Here is a 9,473-nt window from a genome sequence, read left to right as displayed (position 1 = left end):
CCTCAGTGTGACCCGAACAGGCGCCGGAGTGTGGGCGACTGGGGGATTTTCACAGTAACTTCATTGCAGTGTTAATGTCAGCCTACTTGTGACTAATAAACAAACTTTATTGTGGGAAGCTCTTTCCCAGGTCGGAGGTGACGATCACGAGGGGTCACGGGCTCAAGGTGAGAGGGGCGAGGTATAACTCAGATATCAGAGGGACGTTTTTTTACACAGAGGGTGGTGGGGGCCTGGAATGCGCTGCCAAGTAGGGTGGTGGAGGCAGACACGCTGGGATCTTTTGAGACTTACCCGGATAGTCACATGAGCAGCCTGGGAATGGAGGGATACAAACGATTGGTCCAGTTGGACCAAGGAGCGGCACAGGCTTGGAGGGCCGAAGGGCCTGTTTCCTGTGCTGTACTGTTCTTTGTTCTTTGGTGGTGTTCCCCATGTGTCTGCTGCCTCTTGTCCTTCTAGACGGAAGTGGTGGTGGGTTTGGAAGGCGCTGTCGAAGGATCTTTGGTGAGTTGCCGCAGTGCATCTTGTAGATGGTACACACTGCTGCTACTGAGCGTCGGTGGTGGAGGGAGTGGATGTTTGTGGATGGGGTGCCAATCAAGCGGGGCTGCTTTGTCCTGGATGGTGTCGAGCTTCTTGAGTGTTGTTGAAGCCGCTCCCATCCAGGCGAGTGGGGAGTGTTCCATCACACTCCTGACTTGTGTCCTAGTAGATAGTGGATAGGTGGATGATTACACAGTGAAAAGTATTGTTTCTTGCGGGCTATACAGACAAAAGCATACCGTTCATAGAGAAGGAAAGGAGAGGGTGCAGAATGTAGTGTTACAGTCACAGCAAGGGGTGCAGAGAAAGATCAACTTAACGCGAGGTAGGGTCCATTCAAAAGTCTGACGGCAGCAGCAGGGAAGAAGCTGTTCTTGAGTCGGTCGGTACGTGACCTCAGACTTTTGTATCTTTTTCCCCTGACGGAAGAAGGTGGAAGAGAGAATGTCCGGGGTGCGTTGGGGGGGTCCTTGATTATGCCGGCTGCTTTTCCCCGAGGCAGCGGGAAGTGTAGACGGAGTCGATGGATGGGAGGCTGGTTTGCGTGATGGGATTGGGCTACATTCACAACCCTTTGTAGTTCCTTGCGGTCTTGGGCAGAGCAGGAGCCCCAGACCAAGCTGTGATACACCCGGGAAGGATGCTTTCTATGGGGCATCTGTAAAAGTTGGTGAGAGTCGTAGCGGACATGCCAAATTTCCCTAGTCTTCTGAGAAAGTAGAGGCGTTGGTGGGGCTTTCTTAACTATAGTGTCGGCGTGGGGGGGACCAGGACAGGTTGTTGGTGATCTGGACACCTAGAAACCTGAAGCTCTCTCGACCCTTTCTACTTCATCCCCGTTGATGTAGACAGGGGCATGTTCTCCTTTACGCTTCCTGAAGTCGATGACAATCTCCTTTGTTTTGTTGACATTGAGGGAGAGATTATTGTTATCATCGGATTCAGAGAACCAAAGAATCCCTACAGTGCAAAAAGAGGCCATTCGGCCCATCGAGTCTGCACCGACCACAACCCCACCTAGGCCCTACCCCCATATCCCTACATATTTACCCACTAATCCCTCTAACCTACACATCTCAGGACTCTAAGGGGCAATTTTTAGCACGGCCAATCAACCTAACCCGCACATCTTTGGACTGTGGGAGGAAACCGGAGCACCCGGAGGAAACCCACGCAGACACGGGGAGAACGTGCAAACTCCAACACAGACAGTGACCCCAAGCCGGGAATCGAACCCGGGTCCCTGGAGCTGTGAAGCAGCAGTGCTAACCCCACTGTGCCACCGTGCCACCCTTATTCTCTGTCTCTTGTTGACGGGGGGCTAACTGTACCCCTTGCCCTGAGCCAGAGGGAGAGTCAGTGAGTGAGTGGGTTGGGGGGGGAGGGGTGAGCCCTCGAGAGAGAGAGAGAGAGAGAGAGAGGGGCATGGGGTGGGGAAGGCCCACGTGGAAGGAGTCACGTGGACAGAGAAATCTTAAAACGGTGAATGAGGAGGCCATTCAGCCCGTCACACCCCAATGAGTCCATCCTTGCCCAATCACAAACCCCAAACAGCACAAAGCCCTCTCCCTTAGCCCTGGGGAATCTTTGCGTATCATTGTTCTGTCTGGTTTTGAGAGTTCTGTTCAGTTCTGTTCCCCCCCCCTCCTCACAGGTGGAGAAGGTGGTGAAGAAGGCATATGGCATGCTTGCCTTTATAGGACGGGGCATAGAGTATAAAAGTTGGGGTCTGATGTTGCGGTTGTATAGAACGTTGGTTCGGCCGCATTTGGAATACTGCGTCCAGTTCTGGTCGCCGCACTACCAGAAGGACGTGGAGGCTTTGGAGAGAGTGCAGAGGAGGTTTACCAGGATGTTGCCTGGTATGGAGGGTCTTAGCTATGAGGAGAGATTGGGTAAACTGGGGTTGTTCTCCCTGGAAAGACGGAGAATGAGGGGAGACCTAATAGAGGTGTATAAAATTATGAAAGGCATAGATAGGGTGAACGGTGGGAAGCCTTTCCCCAGGTCGGTGGTGACGTTCACGAGGGGTCATAGGTTCAAGGTGAAGGGGGGGGAGGTTTAACACGGATATCAGAAGGACGTATTTTACACAGAGGGTGGTGGGGGCCTGAAATGCGCTGCCGGGCAAGGTGGTGGAGGCGGACACACTGGGAACGTTTAAGACTTATATTGACAGCCACATGAACGGAGTGGGAATGGAGGGATACAAAAGAATGGTCTAGTTTGGACCAGGGAGTGGCACGGGCTTGGAGGGGCCGAAGGGCCTGTTCCTGTGCTGTATTGTTCTTTGTTGTTTGTTCCACTGTAGGCAGCACGCTGGAGGAACATTTCACAGAACCCCTTGTGTGACAGCATGATCGAAACAACACCTCCAACCTCTCCGGTAAGTATCGCACCCACCTCACTGGTTCTACAGGTGGTCTGGGGTTCCTGATTCACTCCAAAACATGGACACTGCCCCCCATCAAACACTCCCAGGACAGGTACAGCACGGGGTTAGATACAGAGTAAAGCTCCCTCTACACTGTCCCCCATCAAACACTCCCAGGACAGGTACAGCACGGGGTTAGATACAGAGTAAAGCTCCCTCTACACTGTCCCCCCCATCAAACACTCCCAGGACAGGTACAGCACGGGGTTACATACAGAGTAAAGCTCCCTCTACACTGTCCCCCATCAAACACTCCCGGGACAGGTACAGCACGGGGTTAGATACAGAGTAAAGCTCTCTCTACACTGCCCCCCATCAAACACTCCCAGGACAGGTACAGCACGGGGTTAGATACAGAGTAAAGCTCCCTCTACACTGTCCCCCATCAAACACTCCCAGGACAGGTACAGCACGGGGTTACATACAGAGTAAAGCTCCCTCTACACTGTCCCCATCAAACACTCCCAGGACAGGTACAGCATGGGGTTAGATACAGAGTAAAGCTCCCTCTACACTGTCCCCATCAAACACTCCCGGGACAGGTACAGCACGGGGTTAGATACAGAGTAAAGCTCCCTCTACACTGTCCCCATCAAACACTCCCAGGACAGGTACAGCACGGGGTTAGATACAGAGTAAAGCTCCCTCTACACTGTCCCCCATCAAACACTCCCAGGACAGGTACAGCACGGGGTTAGATACAGAGTAAAGCTCCCTCTACAGTATCCCCCATCAAACACTCCCAGGACAGGTACAGCACGGGGTTAGATACAGAGTAAAGCTCCCTCTACACTGTCCCCCCATCAAACACTCCCAGGACAGGTACAGCACGGGGTTAGATACAGAGTAAAGCTCCCTCTACACTGTCTCCCATCAAACACTCCCAGGACAGGGACAGCACGGGGTTAGATACAGAGTAAAGCTCCCTCTACACTGTCCCCCATCAAACACTCCCAGGACAGGGACAGCACGGGGTTAGATACAGAGTAAAGCTCCCTCTACACTGTCCCCATCAAACACTCCCAGGACAGGTACAGCACGGGGTTAGATACAGAGTAAAGCTCCCTCTACAGTATCCCCCATCAAACACTCCCAGGACAGGTACAGCACGGGATTAGATACAGAGTAAAGCTCCCTCTACAGTATCCCCCATCAAACAGTCCCAGGACAGGTACAACACGGGGTTAGATACAGAGTAAAGCTCCCTCTACACTGTCCCCCATCAAACACTCCCAGGACAGGTACAGCACGGGGTTAGATACAGAGTAAAGCTCCCTCTACACTGTCCCCATCAAACACTCCCAGGACGGGTACAGCACGGGGTTAGATACAGAGTAAAGCTCCCTCTACACTGTCCCCATCAAACACTCCCAGGACAGGTACAGCACGGGGTTAGATACAGAGTAAAGCTCCCTCTACAGTATCCCCCATCGAACACTCCGAGGACAGGTACAGCACGGGGTTAGATACAGAGTAAAGCTCCCTCTACACTGTCCCCATCAAACACTCCCAGGACAGGTACAGCACGGGGTTAGATACAGAGTAAAGCTCCCTCTACACTGTCCCCATCAAACACTCCCAGGACAGGTACAACACGGGGTTAGATACAGAGTAAATCTCCCTCTACACTGTCCCCCCATCAAACACTCCCAGGACAGGTACAGCACGGGGTTAGATACAGAGTAAAGCTCCCTCTACACTGTCCCCATCAAACACTCCCAGGACAGGTACAGCACAGGGTTAGATACAGAGTAAAGCTCCCTCTACACTGTCCCCCCATCAAACACTCCCAGGACAGGTACAGCACGGGGTTAGATACAGAGTAAAGCTCCCTCTACACTGTCCCCATCAAACACTCCCAGGACAGGTACAGCACGGGGTTAGATACAGAGTAAAGCTCCCTCTACACTGTCCCCCCATCAAACACTCCCAGGACAGGGACAGCACGGGGTTAGATACAGAGTAAAGCTCCCTCTACACTGTCCCCCCATCAAACACTCCCAGGACAGGTACAGCACGGGGTTAGATACAGAGTAAAGCTCCCTCTACACTGTCCCCATCAAACACTCCCAGGACAGGTACAGCACGGGGTTAGATACAGAGTAAAGCTCCCTCTACACTGTCCCCCATCAAACATTCCCAGGACAGGTACAGCACGGGGTTAGATACAGAGTAAAGCTCCCTCGACACTGTCCCCCATCAAACACTCCCAGGACGGGTACAGCACGGGGTTAGATACAGAGTAAAGCTCCCTCTACACTGTCCCCCCATCAAACACTCCCAGGACAGGTACAGCACGGGGTTAGATACAGAGTAAAGCTCCCTCGACACTGTCCCCCCATCAAACACTCCCAGGACAGGTACAGCACGGGGTTAGATACAGAGTAAAGCTCCCTCTACACTGTCCCCATCAAACACTCCCAGGACAGGTACAGCACGGGGTTCGATACAGAGTAAAGCTCCCTCGACACTGTCCCCATCAAACACTCCCAGAACAGGTACAGCACGGGGTTCGATACAGAGTAAAGCTCCCTCTACACTGTCCCCCCATCAAACACTCCCAGGACAGGTACAGCACGGGGTTAGATACAGAGTAAAGCTCCCTCGACACTGTCCCCATCAAACACTCCCAGGACAGGTACAGCACGGGGTTCGATACAGAGTAAAGCTCCCTCGACACTGTCCCCATCAAACACTCCCAGGACGGGTACAGCACGGGGTTAGATACAGAGTAAAGCTCCCTCGACACTGTCCCCATCAAACACTCCCAGGACAGGTGCAGCACGGGGTTAGATACAGAGTAAAGCTCCCTCTACACTGTCCCCATCAAACACTCCCAGGACAGGTACAGCACGGGGTTAGATACAGAGTAAAGCTCCCTCTACACTGTCCCCATCAAACACTCCCAGGACAGGTACAGCACGGGGTTAGATACAGAGTAAAGCTCCCTCGACACTGTCCCCATCAAACACTCCCAGGACGGGTACAGCACGGGGTTAGATACAGAGTAAAGCTCCCTCTACACTGTCCCCATCAAACACTCCCAGGACAGGTACAGCACGGGGTTCGATACAGAGTAAAGCTCCCTCTACACTGTCCCCATCAAACACTCCCAGGACAGGTACCGCACGGCGTTCGATACAGAGTAAAGCTCCCTCTACACTGTCCCCATCAAACACTCCCGGGACAGGTACAGCACGGGGTTAGATACAGAGTAAAGCTCCCTCTACACTGTCCCCCATCAAACACTCCCAGGACAGGTACAGCACGGGGTTAGATACAGAGTAAAGCTCCCTCTACACTGTCCCCCCATCAAACACTCCCAGGACGGGTACAGCACGGGGTTAGATACAGAGTAAAGCTCCTCCTACACTGTCCCCCATCAAACACTCCCAGGACGGGTACAGCACGGGGTTAGATACAGAGTAAAGCTCCCTCTACACTGTCCCCATCAAACACTCCCAGGACAGGTACAGCACGGGGTTAGATACAGAGTAAAGCTCCCTCTACACTGTCCCCCATCAAACACTCCCAGGACAGGTACAGCACGGGGTTAGATACAGAGTAAAGCTCCCTCGACACTGTCCCCATCAAACACTCCCAGGACAGGTACAGCACGGGGTTAGATACAGAGTAAATCTCCCTCTACACTGTCCCCATCAAACACTCCCAGGACAGGTACAGCACGGGGTTAGATACAGAGTAACGCTCCCTCTACACTGTCCCCCCATCAAACACTCCCAGGACGGGTACAGCACGGGGTTAGGTACAGAGTAAAGCTCCCTCTACACTGTCCCCCATCAAACACTCCCAGGACAGGTACAGCACGGGGTTAGATACAGAGTAAAGCTCCCTCTACACTGTCCCCGTCAAACACTCCCAGGACAGGTACAGCACGGGGTTAGATACAGAGTGAAGCTCCCTCTACACTGTCCCCCATCAAACACTCCCAGGACAGGTACAGCACGGGGTTAGATACAGAGTAAAGCTCCCTCTACACTGTCCCCGTCAAACACTCCCAGGACAGGTACAGCACGGGGTTAGATACAGAGTGAAGCTCCCTCTACACTGTCCCCCATCAAACACTCCCAGGACAGGTACAGCACGGGGTTAGATACAGAGTAAAGCTCCCTCTACACTGTCCCCGTCAAACACTCCCAGGACAGGTACAGCACGGGGTTAGATACAGAGTAAAGCTCCCTCTACACTGTCCCCCATCAAACACTCCCAGGACAGGTACAGCACGGGGTTAGATACAGAATAAAGCTCCCTCTACACTGTCCCCCATCAAACACTCCCAGGACAGGTACAGCACGGGGTTAGATACAGAGTAAAGCTCCCTCTACACTGTCCCCCCATCAAACACTCCCAGGACGGGTACAGCACGGGGTTAGATACAGAGTAAAGCTCCTCCTACACTGTCCCCCATCAAACACTCCCAGGACGGGTACAGCACGGGGTTAGATACAGAGTAAAGCTCCCTCTACACTGTCCCCATCAAACACTCCCAGGACAGGTACAGCACGGGGTTAGATACAGAGTAAAGCTCCCTCTACACTGTCCCCCATCAAACACTCCCAGGACAGGTACAGCACGGGGTTAGATACAGAGTAAAGCTCCCTCTACACTGTCCCCATCAAACACTCCCAGGACAGGTACAGCACGGGGTTAGATACAGAGTAAATCTCCCTCTACACTGTCCCCATCAAACACTCCCAGGACAGGTACAGCACGGGGTTAGATACAGAGTAACGCTCCCTCTACACTGTCCCCCCATCAAACACTCCCAGGACGGGTACAGCACGGGGTTAGATACAGAGTAAAGCTCCCTCTACACTGTCCCCCATCAAACACTCCCAGGACAGGTACAGCACGGGGTTAGATACAGAGTAAAGCTCCCTCTACACTGTCCCCGTCAAACACTCCCAGGACAGGTACAGCACGGGGTTAGATACAGAGTGAAGCTCCCTCTACACTGTCCCCCATCAAACACTCCCAGGACAGGTACAGCACGGGGTTAGATACAGAGTAAAGCTCCCTCTACACTGTCCCCATCAAACACTCCCAGGACAGGTACAGCACGGGGTTAGATACAGAGTGAAGCTCCCTCTACACTGTCCCCCATCAAACACTCCCAGGACAGGTACAGCACGTGGTTAGATACAGAGTGAAGCTCCCTCTACACTGTCCCCCCATCAAACACTCCCAGGACAGGTACAGCACGGGGTTAGATACAGAGTAAAGCTCCCTCTACACTGTCCCCATCAAACACTCCCAGGACAGGTACAGCACGGGGTTAGATACAGAGTAAAGCTCCCTCTACACTGTCCCCCATCAAACACTCCCAGGACAGGTACAGCACGGGGTTAGATACAGAGTAAAGCTCCCTCTACACTGTCCCCCATCAAACACTCCCAAGACAGGTACAGCACGGGGTTAGATACAGAGTGAAGCTCCTTCTCGATCAAGCATTCTGTCTGATCCTACCTTTTTGTTTGTTCGTACAGACGGTGGAAAAGGCAGGCTCCCTAAACAAGACGAAGATTGCTGAAGGCGGTAGGAAACTCAAGTAGGTTTTAAGTTTAAGTTTATTTATTAGTGTCACAAGTTCGGCTGACATTAACACTGCAATGAAGTTCCTGTGAAAATCCCCCCGAGTCGCCCACACTCCTGTTCGGGGTGACACTGAGGGAGAATTTAGCACGGCCCAATCCACCCTAACCCAGCCCCGTCTTTCAGACTGTGGGAGGAAACCGGAGCACCCGGAGGAAACCCACGCAGACACGGGGAGAACGCGCAGACTCCGCACAGACAGTGACCCAAGGCCGGGAACCGAACCTGGGTCCCTGGCGCTGTGAGGCAGCAGCGCTAACCCACTGTGCCACCGTGTTACCCGGGACCAGCCCCGCCTCTCCGTGCCTTCGCCTGCGCTCCCCAGAGCCCCGCACGGGTCTCCCTGCGACACTCCTTCCTTTCTCACCCGACTCACTCAGCCTCTGTCAGCAAGAGGATGGATTGCGGAGAGTCTTACCACCTGCAGAGTCTCACCACCTTTTCTCCCTCCCCCCCCCCCCCCCCCACAGAGGTTCATAGAAACTGAAAGCAGGAGGAGGCCATTCAGCCCTTCGAGCCTATTCATTATGAATTCACGGCTGAGTGTCAAATTCAATATCCTTATCCCCCCAATATCCCTCGATCACTTTCGCCCCAAGAGCGATATCTAATTTCTTCTGGGAAATCACACGACGTTTTGGCCTCAACTACTTTCTGTGGGAGTGAATTCCTCACATTCACCGCCCTCTGGGTGAAGAAAGTTCTCCTCACCTCAGTTCTAAAAGGGTTTAACCCCCTTATCCTCAAACTATGACCCCCCCTAGTTCTGGACTCCCCCCACCATCGGGAACATTCTTTCTGAATCTAACCCTGTCTAACCCTGTTAGAATTTTATAAGTTTCTATGAGATCCCCCTCTCACTCTTCCAAACTCCAGTGAA

At 53.1% G+C, this 9,473-nt stretch overlaps 1 long non-coding RNA gene across 1 annotated transcript in view; it reads left to right on the top strand.

Annotated features, from left to right (window-relative positions):
- The first annotated feature begins 2,855 nt into the window (after nt 1-2,855).
- LOC144491016 (uncharacterized) overlaps nt 2,856-9,473 on the top strand; it is a 9,024-nt gene continuing 2,406 nt past the window's right edge. Inside the window, exons 1-2 of the long non-coding RNA XR_013497385.1 lie at nt 2,856-2,932; nt 8,488-8,549. This is a non-coding gene — a long non-coding RNA (uncharacterized LOC144491016). The remainder of the gene's footprint in view (nt 2,933-8,487; nt 8,550-9,473) is intronic.

The sequence above is a fragment of the Mustelus asterias genome, unplaced genomic scaffold (genome assembly GCF_964213995.1).
Source record: "Mustelus asterias unplaced genomic scaffold, sMusAst1.hap1.1 HAP1_SCAFFOLD_4227, whole genome shotgun sequence".
Lineage (NCBI taxonomy): Eukaryota > Metazoa > Chordata > Chondrichthyes > Carcharhiniformes > Triakidae > Mustelus > Mustelus asterias.
This window is presented reverse-complemented; position numbering and strand designations above follow the sequence as displayed.